At 42.0% G+C, this 19732-nt stretch overlaps 1 protein-coding gene across 2 annotated transcripts in view; it reads left to right on the top strand.

The window, feature by feature from the left end:
* GRIN2A (glutamate ionotropic receptor NMDA type subunit 2A) overlaps positions 1 to 19732 on the top strand; it is a 415475-nt gene that overhangs the window by 277406 nt on the left and 118337 nt on the right. The window lies entirely within an intron of this gene.

Raw genomic sequence — 19732 nt, 5'->3', positions numbered from 1 at the left:
CCCAATTTCCAAAACACGTGAACACTCTCAATTGATTGTATTTGCTGCTTATTAGCTTATGGAGCTATTGGAATCTGAAGTGGGACGACTTATGTTAAGCGCTCAGCACGGAGCCTGGGACATGTTCGACCCTCAATTTAACATTACTGTTAATCCTACATAGAGGTGAAATATAAAGCAACTCATTTCAACTACTTCTTTGGCCAGAAATACAAGAATATATAGCTGTTTGCAGTGAATGCCTAGAAATCTTTACCAAAAGGCCCCTAGGATAGGATCTCATTCTGAAAATGTTCTGAGAATTTTAGATCCTGTCGAGACAAAAGGGAGAAGAATCCACAAGTGTGTTTTTGGGACAGGAAGCAGCACCGTGTCTAATATATATCTGTGTGAGGAAGGGGTGAAGGATTCCACAGAAGAGGCCTCTGAGGGGTGACGCAAGTCATCTTCAGCATCTTAAGGGTTTGTCATAAGTTTTCTTCACTGATAACAGAGAACTAGAGCCAGTGGTTGAATTCCTGAGAAAATAATTCTGGCTCAGTGGAAGGAAGTCTTTGCTAAACACTTTGAGCTGTCAGTGAAAGGGACCCTCCTCAGAAGTGGGGGGATATCATGCAGACAATGGTTGCTTCTCAACAGGGGTTGTACAATGTGTGGAGGAGAGGTAGTTCCTCAGTTTAGATAAATAACCCTATAACCCTTCTGCTTTAGAATCTTCCCATCCACTTTTGCTCAACAGCGCAGCTCTTACTGCTCCTTCGATACGAAATTCATAGCATTTGTTTCCTGGCCCAGATCACTTCAGCTTCAATTATGCCCATTGATACCAGTGTAACTTAACATTTATTCTTCAGTTACGATGTTCCAGGATTGGCACAAGGGCTTTGTGTACCTTCCTCTTCTAATGCTTACAGCAGCCCCATAAGTATTTATTTTTATTTGAAGAATAATTAACATATTGTGATGATTCTATTTATTATATAATATATATTTGTATATACATATATGTCTAGTTAATCTGTTACCATTCATAGTTACAATTTTTTTTTCTTGTGATGACAGCTTTTGAGATTTACTCTCTTGGCAACTTTCAAATATGCAGTAAGGTGTTATTAACTACATTCACTATGGTACACCATGCCACAGCATTACATCCCCAGGACTTTTTTGTTTTATAACTGGAAATTTGTACCCTTACCCTCCTTCACCCATTTTGCTACCTCTTACCTCTACTCCTTGCCTCTGGCAACTACCAGCCTGTTCTCTGTTTCTGTAAGTTTGGTTTGTATTGTTTTGTTTCCTAGATTCCACATGTGAGATCATGATATTTGTCTCTGATTGATTTCACTTAGCATAATGCCCTCAAAGTATATCTATGTTGTCGCAAATGGAAGAATTTCATTCCTTTTTTATGGCTGAAAGGAATTTGTGTGTGTGTGTGTGTGTGTGTGTGTGTCTCACATCTTCTCTATCTGTTCATCTGCGGTTGACACTTAGGTTGTTTCCCTGTCTTGGCTCTTGTGGGTAAAGCTGCAACGAACATGAGAGTATAGTATCTCTTTGAGATTCTCTTTTCATTTGCTTCAGATGTATTCCCAGAAGTGGGAGAGTTGTACCAATTATGTTTCCACCAACAGTGCACCAGGGTTCCCTTTTTTCCCCACATTCTTGCCAACACATATCGCTTGTCTTTTTGATGACAGCCATTCTGACAGGTGTGAGGGGCTATCTCACTGTGGCTTTGATTTGCATTTCCCTGATGATGAGGGATGTTCATCTTTTCCTGAGCCATTTGTATGTCTCCTTTGAAAAAAATGACTATTCTCATTGTTAAGTTGGAGTATTACTATTTTTGCTATTGAGTCATGTAAGTTTCTTATATGTTTTGGGTATTAACCCCTTATATGTGGGTTGCAAAGACTTTTCTCCCATTCCGTAGATTGCCTCTTCATTTTGTTGACTGTTTTACAGAAGCTTTTTAGTTTGATGTGGTTCCACTTTTTATTTTCTCTTGTTGCTTGTGCTTTTGGTGTCCAGGCTCATGTTTCTGTTGGATGTATTGTAGAAATGACTGTTGGGTAGAATGCTGAATCTAAATAACTTGGAACTCTGATCAACCTTACATCCCAATTTAGACTATTTATTGTATCATTCAAATTAGCTCAGTCTCTATTCAGCCTTCTACTAACTGTCTTCATTGCTTTTTTAAAAATAATTTTTCACTGTGGCAAAATACATATAAAAATTTCCATTTTAACTTGTACATGAATGTTTATAGCAGCACTATTCACAGTAACCCAAAGGTATAAACAACTCCAATGTCTATTGGCAGATGAATGGATAAGCTTAATGTGTATCCATGCAGTGGAAGATTATTCAGCCCTAAAGGGATGAAATGTTCATACCTGCCTTGACATGGATGAATCTTGAAGACATAGTATGCTCAGTGAAGTCAGTCAGACACAAAAGGCCACATATTGTGATTCCACTTATATGAAATATTTTTATTACTTTTTTTCATCTCTGTAAACCCTCTGCAATATTTTTCACATAGTTCTTTTTATTTACATTGATTTACTTTTTTTAGAGATATAAAATTTCACTGTAATTTCTTCCTAAGTAATCTATGAAACAGTGGGTTTGATATACTGGTTCCATATAAAAATATACATTAATTAAAACAAATTTAATTCTAAAAATAAAGCTAGCCCATGTACTATCTAAATGTACCCATGAGTATACCACCTGAATCATACCGATGACATCTAGGAAAACAACCTTTTGGTTTCTCTTGGCCATCAATTCCTTCTTGAATTTGATCCACATGGCTCCTTTCCCTAGAGTTAAGTTGTCTAATATGGCAGCCACTAACCATGTGACTATTTAGATCTAAATTAATTAGAATGAAATAAGATTTAAAATTCAGTTCCTCAGTCATACTGTTCATATTTCAAGTGCGATAGACACAAGTGACAAGTGGTACCATCTCTGACATCAAAAATATATGACTTTTCCATCCTTGGGGAAAGGTCAGTTGGCCAGTATTTTCTAGAGTTGGCTTTTGTTCTTCTTATAGTAGGGAAGCACCCTATCTCCAGATCCCATGCTTAGGTCAATCTCTCACTCAACATCCACACTTCTTATCACTTGTTCCTGGCTGACCATTCATCCCCCAGCCAGCTCTCAAACTGACCTACTTTCCCAATGTCACCAGGGAGGGCTTGGTGCCAAACCACAGCGTGGGACCTCCTCTCGCCGCTCCCCTTCCTGCTTGCTGCTCGGCCAGCTCTGGCCTCACTCCATCTTGCCACTCTCTCTCCCTCTTGTGCTATTGATGCGAGGATCTCCTCCCACATAGCACTTTCCAGATTTCCTGAAGGGCCCCGCTCTGCTTCACATTCCATGTTGTTTTGTTATCCAAGTGTAAGAAGACATGGCCCCTCCTTTTTCCACGCTTCTCTCTACTGTCTTGTCTGTCTTGCTCTCCCTTTCTGTAGCTTTTCCTTCTTAGTAACTTCTCTTCCTCCTTTTATCCTTTTACTCTTCTTTCTGTTCTCCCCACAATTATTTCCCTGTAGTTGTAAAATTAACCCTTAACTATTTGGAAAAAAAAGTAGGAGGAAGAGTGATACAAGAAACAAGAAAAACTGTATTCTTTCTATGACTTATACAGAAAGAAAAAAGTTGCCAAGTCCCTGCTTGCTCTAGCCCTTCTTCTTTGCTCTTTAGGAGGCAAATACATCATTTTCTTCCCCAACAAGGAAGTAGCCTAGCAGTTATGGGCGAAGATAGGAATTTCAGGGCAGTGGCTGGGATTGCAAAGCTGAGTCTTCTGGGGGACACATTTCCACACCAGAAATCCATGGCAGGATGTGAGACATTATTATTGCTGAATTTACACAGGGCTGTCAAGTTTCATTATGAGACTGGGCAGCATTTAGACTGCTATTTAGGCCAGGACATATTTAACTCTGTCCTGATGGTTCTGAGGTGTCATCCAGCACAACGGGACATTCTTCATGCTGCTGAGGACTCCAGCACTGGCCAGATGAAAATCTGCTCCTGTTCATTCAGCAAATGGTCATTGATCCCCTACCATATGCTGGACGCTGTGCTCAGGATGTGGGGTATACAGCAACAAATCAGACATGGTCTCTCTGTTCCCCGGGAGTTTAGCCTCCAGCAAAGGACTTTGTATGTGTGCGTGTGTGTGTACATGTGTGTGAAAAACTATAATAAGGTGGAAAGGAAGATGCAGAGAATGTGATGAGAATTCTCAGGATGGAGTGGAGGCTGGAATCTCAGTGAACCTTTTGGGAAGAGGTAAACTCAGTTTTAGATGGTCTGAACATGTGAATATTTAGGGTATAAAAATCTTTGTATTAGGTGAGACTTTTGTGATTTTAAGTGATAGAAAATCAACTCTCATTGACAGCAAAAGCAAAAGCAAAACAAAACCAGAAAGATTTATCCACCCATTCAACTGGAATGGATGGAGTGTGCTTGTTATCTAGCATATCTAGATCCAGGTTCAAATGATGTTTTCAGATCTCTCTCTCTCTCTCTCTCTCTCTCTCTCTCTCTCTCTTTCTCTCTTGTGTTTCTGTCTGTTATGGTTCATTGTTTCCCAACATGAGATGGGGAAGAACATCATCTAGGTGTGGATTCACATACTTTTATTACCACATTTCCTTCAGTCAAGAGAGACAATTATCCTCTCTCAACTGCAACTAGTCCCAGAGAAGGAATCTGATTGGATGAACTTGAGTCAAGTATCCACCCCTGAACCAATCATCATGGTCAGAGATAATCCTCTTGGCTGGGTAGGGAAAGATCTAAGGAAATGGAAGTAGCCAGAAACAACAAGGTATTACTGCTTTCCCAGTGGAAGGAAGTGTAGGAGCAGAAGCCAAGAAGTGGGAAATCACAAGGACATCATGAGTTGTTTGGGTTTGCTCCAATGCAGGATATGTAAAGAACAGTTTTAGGAAGTAAGGTTGGAAGTTAAATTTGGCTAAGGAGCATGAATTTTATTTCTGGACAATAGGGAACCATTTTAGGCTTTTGAGCAGAGTTTTACATAATCAGGACCAAAGCTTAGGAACATTTATCTGGCAGGTAGACTTATTTTGAGTGTGGGGATGATAACACAGGGAATCTGGGGGCCAGGTAAGATGTTATAAAGGTCCAGCTTGGAACAGAGTGAGTACTTCTTTGGGTGTTCTGGTGGTAAGCAACAGAAGTGAACACTGACTCCCTTAATTTAATCAATAGTAGGCAATAAAGAAGGAATAATAGAAAACATTTTTGGGCTTGACTGGGATATCTTAACAAATCAAAGTAAAAGTTGAGCGGCCCAGCTTTGGAAAGGTCAGAAGGCGAGGCACAGTCATTGGTGGAGGAAAGTTACTATTGTCCTAGGTCTGATGAATAATTCCCAGTCTCTGTCTTACCTATCAGTCTTCAAGTTCTTAGGAGAGAGAGAGTGTGGTGGATCCAGCTTGGGAAGGGGCACCCCCTTTTCCCACCAGACCTATTTTTTATATCTGAAGGAAGAATAAACATTCAGGTTTATATAGAGGAGGCCTTTCCCAAAGAAGAGGACTTATTGCATACCAATAAGCCACCATAGGAGAAGAGCCCGGGGTTTGCTAGGGGAAGGAACATGAAAATTCTTAAGTTTGAAACTAGAACAGAGTTCAAATGAATGGTCCACAGATGTGTTTTATTTCACTTAAAATACTGTTTTTAAATGAATTTGATTACCTCTAGCTGGGATTTTCACTGCTCTCAATAGATAATCTTGTACCTGGCCCATTTTACTCATGGATTTTTACCTGCCCTATCCTAGAAAGCATGAGGGTTTGTGATTCCTCCTGAGAACTCAACTTGTTGTTTGCCCTGGAAAAAAAAAAAAGTAGAAATGGGATAATGGAAGACTAACCAGTATTTTGACAATTAGATCTTCCACTAATACTGCTATGGCATCAGGGACATCAGCTACAAATATATTAACACTTGTTGTAATTATTTATGTTGGTATAATTACTTCCTGATAATGATTATTTGTTTTTCCCTAAACTCTAAGTGACTTTGGTGAAAGGACAAGTTTTTTACTTATCATCTTATCTCCTGCATGTTGCTGGCATATAGTAGGTACTTAACCAATCAACCAATAGTAGGTACTCAAGCAATATTTATTTGAACTGATGGTTCAACAAATGTGTTGGCTAAGAAAATGGATTTGAAGCATTTCAATAGGTGTGCTTTTGAGATATCGCTCTGAATTCATGGTGTGTAACTTATGGTCCAAGTTTTAACAGTGAATGTGCCATGCCCCAGGAAACCCCTCTGTGCTGGGAAAAGTGAGATAATTGTTCACATTACTTATGGAAGTCAGTCAAGAAATGTGTTCATGTTAGGCCCTCATTGCACTCTTCATAGTCCTGCCCTGAATGTTCTCAGTTACACTGTGTGGGTGCTATGCTCTGCATGTTTGTGTCCTCCCAAAAATCATATTTCAAAACCCTAATCCCCAATGTGATGTGATTCAGAGGTGAGTTGGAGGGGAAGTCTTAGAGTCATACCTCACCTGATGGGATAAGTGATCTTAGAAGAAGAGACAGAGAGACCAGAGTATGCTGTCCCTCACTGATACATGAGGACATGATGAGAAGATGGCCATTCATAAACAGGAAGCAGGCTTTCACCAGATGCCAAATCTACCAGGGTTCCATCTTGGATTTCCAGCCTTCAGAGCTGTGAGAAACAAATTCTCATCGTTTAAGCCACTCAACTTATGGTAGTGTGTTATAGCAAGAACAGCAGGCTAAGACAGTGGTGTTACCCCCCATCTGACATGGGACTGAGCTGAATCTTAGAGGCCTTGCTTGTGGGGACAGTGCCAGTAATGGTAGATTTAAAACTCAACCCCAGTTAATCTCCTACACCTGCTCTTCTGTCTACCTGACAATGTTCTAAGAGTTCAGAGTCCTGGGTTATGAACTCTTGTCTTCAAGAAGGTTCTAGTCTAGCATAGGTGGTGAAGTCATGCAGGTTATGATTAACACCAGCCTGGGAATTTCCCTTCACATCACATTCATCAAAGATTTTCTTCTATTTTTCTAGAAGATGGTAGTATAGGGTTGTATTAGCCAGGGTCCTCCAGAGAAACAAAACCAAGAAGCTATAAAGTAAGAGGTTTATTACGATGGACTAACTCACATGAATATGGAGCTGAGGGGTTCCATGATCTGCTGTCTGCAAGCTGGAGGCTCAGGAAAGCCAGTGGTGTGGTTTGTGATGCCAGTTCATCTCCAAATGTCTGAGAAGCAGGCATGTAGATCCATGAAGGCAGGTGAAAATGCACGTCCAAGCTCAAGCAAAGACAACAGATTCCCTATCCTCTGCTTTTTTATTCAATTCAGACTCTCTTGATGGATTGGATGGTGCCCACCACACTGGTGAGGGCAGTCTTATTTATTTACTCTACCAACTTGAATGCTAACCTCTTCCAGAGACATCCTTACTGCCACATTCAAAAGTATTGTTTTACCTGCTCTCTGGGAATCCCTTAGCCCAGTCGCATAAAACTAACCCTCACAAAGATCTTCTGAAATAGATGTCTTTTAAAAAGTCATTCCAAGTGGTTGGGACAACACATAAATAATGGAGGTCCTCAAAGAGGGGAGCATACTACTTGAACAATTGGGTTGAGAGCTGAGAGAGGGTGTATCTGATTTGGAGGTGTCAGGGAAGACTTTGTTGAGGAGATGTTATTTGAGTTGGTCTTAAAGGGTGGCCAGTATACATGGTGGTGGTGGGCGGGGAGATGAGAAGGAATTATAGCCACCGAATATTGTGTGGACAAAGACATATGGCCTGGCTTATTGTCACCATTCAGTCCTGGATTTGGTGTTAAGTGGGGAAAACGTGGTCCTGGGGTAAAGATTAATACACTGCTTTGTGAATCGAGTCAATAACTATTGAGTATGCTGTGCCCGACAGCATGGCGCTAGATAAACATGAATGACTGAAGCCAAGACCTGCTCTCTGCTTTTGTTGAGACCAAATGTATGAGTGTGAATTTTTTAGGGAACAGCCAGGGTTGATGTATTGCTCAGAGCTATAACAGGAGGTGTGGATTAAAATGAACTAAGGGGGGATCCCTGGGTGGCTCGGTGGTTTGGCGCCTGCCTTTGGCCCAGGGCGCAATCCTGGAGTCTCGGTATTGAGTCCCGCGTTGGGATCCCGGCATGGAGCCTGCTTCTCCCTCCTTCTGTGTCTCTGCCTCTTTCTCTCTCTCTGTGTCTATCATAAATAAAAATAAATAAATCTTTAAAAAATGAACTAAGGAAGGAAAGATTATCAGGAAAGACCAATGGGAGAAATAGAGCTTGATACTTAGCTTTACCCTGCCCCAGGACGTCTTGTGTTTAGTTTAAAGATAGTGGAGAGGGAAGACATTTTGAGCAAGAGGAATAGCATATACTGCAAGAGGGGAGTAGGCCCAAATGCATTGTGTACTGGGAGGGGAATCAGGAGAGAGGATCAAATATTGTGAAGCCAGGAGGGAAACAAAGAAATATATAGTACTATGCCCATTCTTTTGAGAGAAAGTTAACTGAGATGCAGAGAGGCCAACTAGGAACTGGTGAAGCTTAATTCAAAGGATTTGGACTCTATTTTGGTTCAGACAGTCACTATAGCACCTAAACCAGTCAGGATCAATTTTGTTTTCAAGTGACAGAAAGCCCAAAACATAAAAGTGGCTTCAATGGGATAGGCATTGAATGAATTGCCTCTCTTGTAAATGAAGTCCAGAGGTATCCCTAGCACATTTCCTTCCCCAAGGAACATCTCTCCCTCTCATCCCAATACTTGTAAGCATCGAAACTATCAGCTTATTTATTCAACCCATAGCCCTGGCCGTACGACTAACAGCCAACCTCACTGCAGGCCACCTATTAATTCACCTTATTGGAGGAGCTACTCACACCTTAATAAATATTAGCACTACCACAGCTCTTATTACCTTTATTATTTTAATCCTATTAACCATTCTTGAATTCACTGTAGTCTTAATTCAAGCCTACGTCTTCACCCTACTAGTAAGTTTATATCTACATGATAACACCTAATGACCTACCAAACTCATGCATATCATATAGTTAATCCAAGTCCATGACCACTGACAGGAGCTCTCTCAGCCCTTCTTATAACATCATAAGCCTAATCATATGATTTCACTTCAACTCAATAACCCGACTAGCACTAGGACTAACAACCAACACACTAACTATTTATCAATGATGACAAGATGTCGTCCAAAAAAGTACACTCCAAGGACATCATACTCCCATTGTACAAAGAGGACTGCGTTACAGAATTATATTTATTGTATAAGAAGCATTCTTCTTTGTAGGATTCTTCTGATTTTTTACCACTCCAGTTTAGCTCCAACCCCTGAACTCGGGGGTTGTGGGCCGCTTATAGGCATTATCCCCAGGACTTGCCTGGTGTTGCATTATGTCAGGGACCCGGGCTTCTCTGCCTTGTGGCTTTGCCATGGCTAACCAGTGGCTTCCACCTCACAGTCCAAACTGGCTGCTAGTGCTCCTGCCATCATGTCTGCATTGCAACCAGCAGGAAGGAAGAAGGAGCAAAGAAGGGTTCATTCCCTCCATATACATTTTAAATATCATGCTTTCCTCCTTGCCTTTGGCCAGAACATAGCCACATGATCATGCTTAGCTACATGGAGGGCTGGAAAATGTAAACTTTATTATAGAAGACTATGTGCACAGCTAAAAATGGGGGTTTCTGATTACTAAAGTGGGAGAGAAGCAAGGATATTTTTTTTGAGAAGCAGGGATATTGAAGAACAACCAGAAAGTCTGACACCCTGCGTGGCCTTTGGCACCATCATAGACTCCTCCGAGCCTCTGTTCTTTCTCTGTAAAATGGAATAATGCACATTTAGTTCTTCAGGTAAAAATTCAGGTAGCATATGGAAAGTATCTGGTCCAGCATTTAATACCTCTTCGGTGCTAAATATGTTTTCATCCCCTCCCCCACTTTTAAAGGTCATTGTTATTACATATCCGGGGAAGTAGAACAAGAACTTCTGTTGAGTTGAAGACCAGGGTCTTCATGTGCTACAGTGTGGAGGAACAGTTTCTTAAGTGTTTTCTGGCTTGTTGGTTTAATTGATTGATATGAGTGGTAGAATTTTTTTCCCAATAATAATTTATAAGGAAGTGCAGTGTATGGGTGATTCAGGCAGAGGTGGGAATCCTAGAAGCCCACTGGCTCCCCCCACCCCCAGTCTTTCTCCTCTGTCTTTGAGTTCCCTCATCCATCGGATCCCCAGGTAGACGCCCACTGGACAGACAGATAAAGTAGGGCTCATTGTCAGAGAGTGAGAAAATAGGACAGAACCCAGACCTTTTGTTCCCTCAGTAGGCAGGTAATGAGCATCTGCTTTATGCCAGGAACAGTTCCCAGTTCTGGAATGGGGTGCAGCTGAGAACAAGAGACAAATGCCTTGTCCTTATGGGGCCTATATTCCAGAGTTGGGGGTATCCAGAAATTCTTGGATAAAATCGCACTTTGAATTGATTCGCATCATCTCATTCTACATATTGCGTTTGGGGGTTGGGGGTGCTGAGGAAGCAACTCCCGTGTATACTGCCTGTTTGAGATCCTGAATAGTGTGACTGCATAGACACAGGTGATCAAGTGAGCTCATAGAAACTGCTTGTTGCATTACCTGTTGTTTTATTTCCTTTGGCTCTCTTGGAATAGATGCTCGTGACATGAGATGGCTCCATTAACCCTGTGCCAGCAGTTCCAAATGGTTAGGCAAGGCAGAGCCATTAGAAGTTAATGGTGATATATTTGGTGCTATGTCAGTGGTGGTGTATGATACTATTCAGGGGCAGCCCCGGGTGGCTCAGTGATTTAGCACTGCCTTCAGCCCAGGGCCTGATCCTGGAGGCCAGGGTTTGAGTCCCACATCGGGCTCCCTGCATGGAGCCTGCTTCTCCCTCTGCCTGTGTCTCTGCCTCTCTCTCTCTCTCTCTCTCTCTCTCTGTGTGTGTGTGTGTGTCTCATGAATAAATAAATAAAATCTTTTAAAAAAATACTATTCAGGATTTCAGAAACTTCCAGAACCCCACCAGGTTCGTGAGAGAAGTACACATATAAGGAACAAAAACACACGTGGGATTCTGAGAACCACTCTATTAGTGGACACTCGGGCTTCCAAAAACTCCTGATAAAATATGATTAGGGCATGCCTCTTAGATCCTACTCTCTATTTCCTGCTCCCAGTGTAATCCTTGGCAAGATGATTCAAGTATGCTGTCTGGCAATGAGGACAGAGGGAATGGTTATATTCACAGAAAAAGCTTTGCCCTCACTTACTTACTACCAGTTTTAGACTTAGAGGTTGTGTTACAAAAGACAGCATGTGGGGCATGTCCCCAAAAAGCCACCTTTGGTTCCGACATGCTCACCAAAGAGAGATGGGGAGCCCAGGTGGTGTGAAGGGAAGGCTGGCAGCTGGGTCACTGTCCTTGCCCCATAGCCTGGCCCAGGGGTACTGTGGGCGCTGAGCCATTGGACTAGCTTCTCCTCTTTCCTGAGGTGTAAGGGCCCACGGGAGCACATCACTTCCCTTGGACAACTGGGATTAGCAACCAATCTAAAAGATGAAAGCCATTTAATCTCAAATTTTCAGAGGAAAAAAGATAAATATGTGAAACTGTGACAACTCCTATTACCCCTGCCACCATCACTTATTACATGCCAAACACTCTGCTGCTCATGGCACTCATGTTACCCCGATACATTCCATCTAAGTTTACCCCTATAATTACACAGTGGCGTGGCTATTACAACCTTGTTCTTACAAAGGAGGAGGCAGATGCTCTGAGAATTTAGGATACTTACCTGTGATTGAAAGCAACAGCAGAGCATTCTAACCCAGGCTGATTCCAGACTAAACAGTTGCCTCGCAGACTCGCCCTGGTCAGGCTGTTGCATAGGACATAAGCCTTAAATGCACAAGGTCTTGGATGCCTGTGTCTGCCATTCATTCATTCCTTTATGCCTGCTTTTCAGTTCGTGCTGCAAACCATACTCCTCTAGGTGTCTTAGAAAAGCAGTGATCAAGACAAAGATCCCTGCCTTTATGGAACTTACCGTCTCCTGTTCTAATTCTTAAAAATTCAGTATTGCTCAGTCAAGGCAAGTGACATTATTATTTTTGTAATGGGCCACAATAGAATTTGAGTTGAAAAAGTAAATACTTCCCTCTTTTTTTTTTTAAATCCAGATTTTTTTTCCTCCTTGTTTTTCTAAGCCCATTCTAGATGCTACTGGCCTAGAATATATGGTGATCTGTGTGTTGGAGTGATTACATTTCTTTCTGTCCTGACATTTAAGTTGTAGCTCTGCTGTCATGCCTTTGGTAATTGTTCAGGGAAAGTGGGAAAGCATCGATGAGCCTGTGAAATCGAGCACCAGGGCAAAGAGGGAAATACGGTCATCTGGAGGCTTACTGGAAAGAAGTGGTGCATGCGTGCGTGCAGGGAAGGGCCAGTGCATGGGTGGGAGCTGGTGAAAGCTCCCTGCATCTGGCCTGACATGGAGAAAGGGTTAATGGAAGATGGGGGAGCCCTCAGACGCTGCATCAGAGTTGATGGGATTCCAAACCACACACTGCGAGGATGCTGCAGAGAGCAAAAAACATTTGCAAAGGATGGGAGTATCCTGAGGAGTGAAAAGAGGTTCCAGAGAACAGTGACTCTGTTTTCAGAAACATGTAAATTACATGACAGACGAAGAAGGGTGACACCCAAAGCAGTTCCAGGAGGCACTTCAGGCAGCGCGTGACTTGGGGAAAAAAAATAAAACCCGGGGGAATGTAGGAAATGGCAAAGCAGATGGGAAATTAACCAAAAATTGAGAAACACTAAGTGGGTTACAGTGGCATTTGTGAGACAGTAAGAGAATTAGAGTCTGAAGGGAAATAGTGAATAATAAATATGTCTCGAGAACATTTCAAATAATCAGATTTTGGAAGTTAAGGGAGACTTATGACTGTAAAGGCAAAAGAGAGAAAATAGAAATCAGAGGGAATGAGAGATTTTAAGTGAGAGTTCAAGGCACTTCAGCAGCCTGTGTATGGTTGACTTTTGATGGGAGGACAGAGGGACCCTGGAAAGGAGCGCACGAGTGGCCCAATAAGCGTGGCCTTAAAAAGACCAGGTTGCGTCTGGGATGGGGTATTAGAAAATATGACAGGCTGGAAAAGTAGTAAAGAAACAACAACAACAAAAATGCTAGGAAATGCCTGTAAATCTTAGCTACTGTTTATTAGGTGACAGCCATAAACCAGGCATGGTGCTACCCCTAAACCCGGGAGTTAGGTAACAGCTGAAACCACATGAGACTGTCTTGGTTACTTCATATGGTTTAACCTGATCCATTTTTTAAAAGGAAAGAAATGAAGGCTCAGAGAATTTTGAATATACTGCCCGAAGTGACACAGCCGGGAGCATGGAGCCAGGCTTTGATCCCTGTTCTGTTTTCCACGGCGTGGAAATTGCAATTCATTCTTTTATTCATCAGCACCAGCTGTGTGCCAGGCACTCTCTTTGACGCTGGAAATATGATACTAAACATGGAAGAGGTCCCTGCCTTCATGATGCGTACTGTCTACTGGTTAAAAAAAAAAAACAAAAAAAAACAAAAAAACAAGCCAACGACAGTCAAGAGCAGCTGTCCAACAGGAGTAGAATGCAAGCTTCGTGTCATCTTAAACTTTCTGGCATCACATTAAACAAGTAAAAAGAAGTAGATGAAATTAATTTTAATAATATGTCTTATTTCACCCAAGATGTCTAAAATATTTCAACATGAAGTCAATATAAAATTATTTATGAGATTTTTTACGTGATTTTTTTATATGGAGTCTCCAAATCTAGTGTGTATTATGCCCAGGTGGCACATCTCCTTTCAGACTAACCAGATGCTCAATAGCCACATGTAGTTGGCGGCTGCTAGATTAGATTAAGCAGTACAGGTCTGGAGAGAACTTGATAATTCAGGCCTAATTTCTTTTGCAGTCATAATTTAGGAAAAATGGCCTGTTTTTCAGTGTTATTTCTGATCCTCTCATATCAGCCATTCACGGGGCACAGAATGCAAATAATAGACAAGTGTTTCTTTCACCTGAACTTAGCTTCATACACCTAAGTAGATATCAAAGGAGTCTTGTACGTGTGTATGTCACGTAGTTTACATATTTTCTAGTTTAACGTGATGTACGTCATTGACAATTTAAAAAAAAAAACCAACTACGTGGCTTTACTATCAATGGTTGATAATAACACAGGAGAAAACCCTCTGCAAACCCCTGGAGCCTCCATCCTGCCACATTTTGCCAGCATGCTTTCCTGTATTTATTGCTCCTAATGGAAATATTGAAGATGTAATTTGAAGCTTAGCAGCCACCAGAATTTCTAATATTTCATTTGGCCACTAAAAGTTTATAATCCATTTTTGAGAGATAAACAAAACAGTGATAAGATTTTACTGTTTAATACAAGTACCCAGCAGGTGTTAATGGGGACCAAGCAATGGGGTGTGTAATGGGATTTCCCTAGGTAAAGAATTTTGCTCTGGAGCTAGTTTAAATGGGAGGAAAGTCTGAGAAAATATGGATTGTCATTCCTAGAAATTGGATGGGGGAATTAAGGTAATAGGTGCTTGCATCCTGCCAACTTCACAGTGAAATTACTGTTCAGCAAAAAATTCTGTTAGAGCCCCCCCCCCCATATACACACAAGGGGCTGAAGACTGTCACTAAAAAAAAAAACAAGAAAGGATAAACAAAAAATAATATTAATGTGGAGTATACAGACCTATCGGTCCAGGATATTGAATCTTAAAGGAACACAGACAAGGAAGGAGCACATCCATATAGTGGTTTCCATACTATCTGAAGAGGAGTTATCACATTTAAATAGTCACCTTGCTCATTCCATCTGATTTCACCACAAGATGGGATTGAGTAGAGAAAGTAAAGATGGGGAATTAAAGAAAGGGAGGTTTGAGTAAATTCAACTGGCAAATCAAAAGATCTGGATGCCGAGTGGTACATGCTAGCTCCTTGATTAGAAAGATGACTGTGATGTTCAGGTCACACGACATGTAACCCTGCAGATGGCTCTTGCCAGGGCCACATGTCTATGTCAAAACCAAAGCATTTGCTCTCTGGTCTGCCTTTTCCAAAAAGATAACAAACTGGGTGTTTTTAAACCTTTTGAGAATTGACTGACAATTTGAGTTCATCTGCCTTTGGGTCATTGGGTAGATACAACCTGAACTCAATCCACCCCAAAGTGTTGGACAGATCAAAACCTGGCTTGATAGCTAACTTGATTCAACAACAACAAGAATAATAAATTAAAAACCTCAGCAAATTGGCTGGCCTAACTCTGAGTTTGGGGTATCAGATACAGAGACTTGATCACTGATTGCCTATGAGCTCACGTAAAGACTACTCGCTTTGTCTGCAGTGTTTACGTTGAGATTTTGTGAACAGTATTCCATCCTCTTCCATTGTTCTATGCCTTTGGCATTTCGGTTTCCTCCCTGCAGTGCCTCACCACCCCTTATCCCTGGCCATTCACCCGGCCAGCCCATGCTCTTCCACTTTGTTTCCTAATGCCAGCTCTGCCTCTGCAATAGAATTAGCCACTCTATTCTTAATGCTCTTCACCAGCCTACTTAATACATATCTCTACTTTTACACCTACTGTTTTTTTGAAATATTTTATTTATCTATTCTTGAGAGACACACAGAGAGAGGCAGAGACATAGGCAGAGGGAAAAGCAGGCTTCACGCAGGAAGCCCGATGTGGGACTCGATCCTAGGACTCTGGGATCATGCCCTGAGTCAAAGGCAGACACTCAACCGTTGAGCTACCCAGGTGTCCCTACACCTACTGTTCTGTACTGCAGTTATTGATTGCAGAAATATATTTGTTTATTTTTGTATCATTTTTCCTACCACAGTTCTTTGCACAGGTCATGACACATAGTAGGTGTATGCAGGTATTTCTATTGGATGGATAGATGGATGAACATATTGACGGGTGGATGGATAGATTGATGGATTGGCAGATGGATGGATAGATGGACAGAGGGACAAGATGGATGGGCTCTTGGTTGTAGACATGGATGGGTGGCACTTCTGGTGATCTATCAACACACTCAACCACCAGACATGAACTCCAGCCTTACAGTGTACCAGACAATGTAACAGGCCTAAAAATAATCATGGGGAACAAAACAAAAAGTCAACTGGGAAAATATCAATAGCCTAATTTAGCCCCCCCCCATTAATGAAAGGTTAGCAACCATAAACATAAATGTTGGAAGTTGTCTTCTGATGCAGAGAAAGAAGCATTTTTACTTCTGCCTCTCTTGTCAGCAAATCTATGCATCACTCCTTTATTTAAAATCTTTCATGGATCTCTCTGGCCTTCTGAACAAAATCCAAACCCTTTAGGATGGCATTCAAGGTCCTTTAGGATCTGGCTTCAGGAATCCTCTCCAGACAAATCCCACTGCGCCTCAGCCTACTAAAGCTATTCCCTGCTTTGCCCAGCATGCGTCACGCTGCCGACCTTTGCTGACTCTTCTTTACTCAAGGTGATTCCTTTGCTCAGAGTTCTTTTCTCCTCCTCCTTCTTCTTTTTTCTTTTTTAAAGATTTTACTTTTATTTATTCATGAAAGACAGAGAAAGAGAGAGTCAGAGACACAGACAGAGGGAGAAGCAGACTCCCTGTGGGGAGCCCAATGTGGGACTTGATTCCAGGACCCCTGGATCACACCCTGAGCCAAACACAGATGCCCAACCACTGAGCCACCCAGGTGCCCCATCTTCTTTTTTTTTTAAGTAGGCTTCATGCTCAGCCCTGAGCCCAGTGGAGGGCTTGAGCTCATGACCCTGAGATCAAGACCTGAGCTTAGATCAAGAGTTAGCTGACTGAGTCACCCACGTGCCCCTCTCCCACCTCTTCTTAATGCTTTCACTTTTCAAGATTTCCCAGGAAGCCCCCCCACCCCAAATCCCTTAGGTTGAGTGAGGGGCCTTCTCTGCACTCACTTCTCCCACTTACTGTGTATCTCTGCACCAGCAGCATTCTGTGTGCTGTCATTGTTTATATGCCTGTGTCACTGAGTGATGAAGATGTGGGTAGGAGGGCGGACAGGCACTGGGGTTTTTATTTCTGTATCTATAGGACTCCCCATAGGGCCTGACACATAATAGACATGCAGCAAATAGTTGTTGAATCAACAAAATATCCTCCTAGGAAATGATCACAGATACCGCACATGTACCAAATAGAAGAGTGATTACTCTCTGCTCCTAGAATTGCAGTGGGTTTTTTTTTCTGTTTCTTAAACAAACACTTTGCAGAAAACCTGGAGAAAACAAAGATACACAAAAGAGAATAAAAGGTACCTTAATCCTTTTATGCGTAGCAAACCCTATTTTTATCCTCTTTTGCTTGTTTAACATCAGTGAGCATTTTCTTCTCGCCATTAACTTGTCATCAAAGACATGATTTTTAAAAACTCAAATAGTTCATTGAATGATACGCATTATTTGTTCTTTGCCTTTTTCCCTGATTTCTTTAACTTCTCCTGGGAGACCTGACTCTCCATCCACAAGACACAGCCTGCACTCTGGCAGTCCAGGGGCACACAGTGACCGGTTAGGTCCATATCTCCTTTTTGAAATTGTTTATAGTCTATTTCTCCTCCTTGGTGTTAAAGGATCACAAAGCAAGAAAATGCCACGGTTTTGAGATACCCTGTCTCTCTGGGGGATCTCCGAATATTTCAACGCACCGTACTGCATTAATTGAGTACCTGTTAAGTGGTGTATTCCCTTGGAAGTCTCCAACAATATCACCTTTTTCTCAAGCTACGAGGAGATGTGGACTCCCGGGGATCCTCCCTCCCAAATCCTGGGAAGCGAGCTATGCCTTACCTCCCTCCCCATCTGCGTCCAGCCCGCCTCCAGGCAAGGTGGCTTGGAGGAGTGGTGGAGGCAAGAATACCATAAGGCAGGTAAATGTCACATGCACTGATGTACTAGGCCGACAGTTGACCTTGCGGATGTTATATAAGACAGATGCTGAGGCGTTGTCCTTGTTGCTTCTCTCTCCCCAACCTTCACATCACTACCTACCTGCTAAATATTCTCTACTTGGTCCTATTCGTGATGACTTGTACTCTTCCCTTCTCCTCCTCCTCTTTTGGAGCCACAACAGAGCCAAAGCCAACATCAGCTCTGATCTGGATAATAAACATCCCATAACTTACCCCCGCCTGTATCCACGCTGGTCCCCTCCAACCAATTCTCTACACAGCCTTCAGGGCATATTATACAAGAAAAGAAAAGTCTGATTGTATCACTTCCTTAATTAAAACCTTCAGTGTGTTCCTACCGTTTTAAAACAAAGACAAAGCGTTTTCAGGTTGTAGGTGTCCTTCTGTCTAAAATGAGTCTCTTGTAGACAGCAAATAGATGGGTCCTGCTTTTTTATCCAGTCTGAAACCCTGCGCCTTTTGATGGGGTCATTAAGCCCATTCACAAACAATCCAATCATGAAATGGGCAAAAGACATGAAGAGAAATCTCACAGAGGAAGACATAGACATGGCCAACATGCACATGAGAAAATGCTCTGCATCACTTGCCATCAGGGAAATACAAATCAAAACCACAATGAGATACCACCTCACACCAGTGAGAATGGGGGAAATTAATAAGGCAGGAAACAACAAATGTTGGAGAGGATGCGGAGAAAAGGGAACCCTCTTACACTGTTGGTGGGAATGTGAACTGGTGCAGCCACTCTGGAAAACTGTGTGGAGGTTCCTCAAAGAATTAAAAATAGACCTGCCCTACGACCCAGCAATTGCGCTGTTAGGGATTTACCCCAAAGATTCAGATGCAATGAAACGCCGGGGCACCTGCACCCCGATGTTTCTAGCAGCCATGTCCACAATAGCCAAACTGTGGAAGGAGCCTCGGTGCCCATCGAAAGATGAATGGATAAAGAAGATGTGGTTTATGTATACAATGGAATATTACTCAGCCATTAGAAACGACAAATACCCACCATTTGCTGCAACGTGGATGGAACTGGAGGGTATTATGCTGAGTGAAGTGGGTCAATCGGAGAAGGACAAACAGTGTATGTTCTCACTCATTTGGGGAATATGAATAATAGTGAAGGGGAATATAAGGGAAGGGAGAAGAAATGTGTGGGAGATATCAGAAAGGGACACAGAACATAGAGACTTCTAACTCTGGGAAATGAACTAGGGGTGGTGGAGGGGGAGGAGGGCGGGGGGTGGGGGTGAATGGGTGACAGGCACGGAGGGGGACACTTGACGGGATGAGCACTGGGTGTTATTCTGTATGTTGGTAAATTGAACACCAATAAAAATTAATTTATATAAAAAAAATAAAGTCAACAGAGGGAGAAAGCCTGCCTAGACTTCATGGTGTTCTGTACCACAAAATGGATGTTTTGTTTGGAAAGGTTAAGATCTGTTTTTGATTAAAATCACAGTCATTACTTTAAAAAAAATAAAATAAAATAAAATAAAACAAAGACAAAACTCTTTAACATGG

Source organism: Nyctereutes procyonoides, unplaced genomic scaffold (assembly GCF_905146905.1).
Source record: "Nyctereutes procyonoides isolate TBG_1078 unplaced genomic scaffold, NYPRO_anot_genome, whole genome shotgun sequence".
Taxonomy (NCBI): domain Eukaryota; kingdom Metazoa; phylum Chordata; class Mammalia; order Carnivora; family Canidae; genus Nyctereutes; species Nyctereutes procyonoides.
This window is presented reverse-complemented; position numbering and strand designations above follow the sequence as displayed.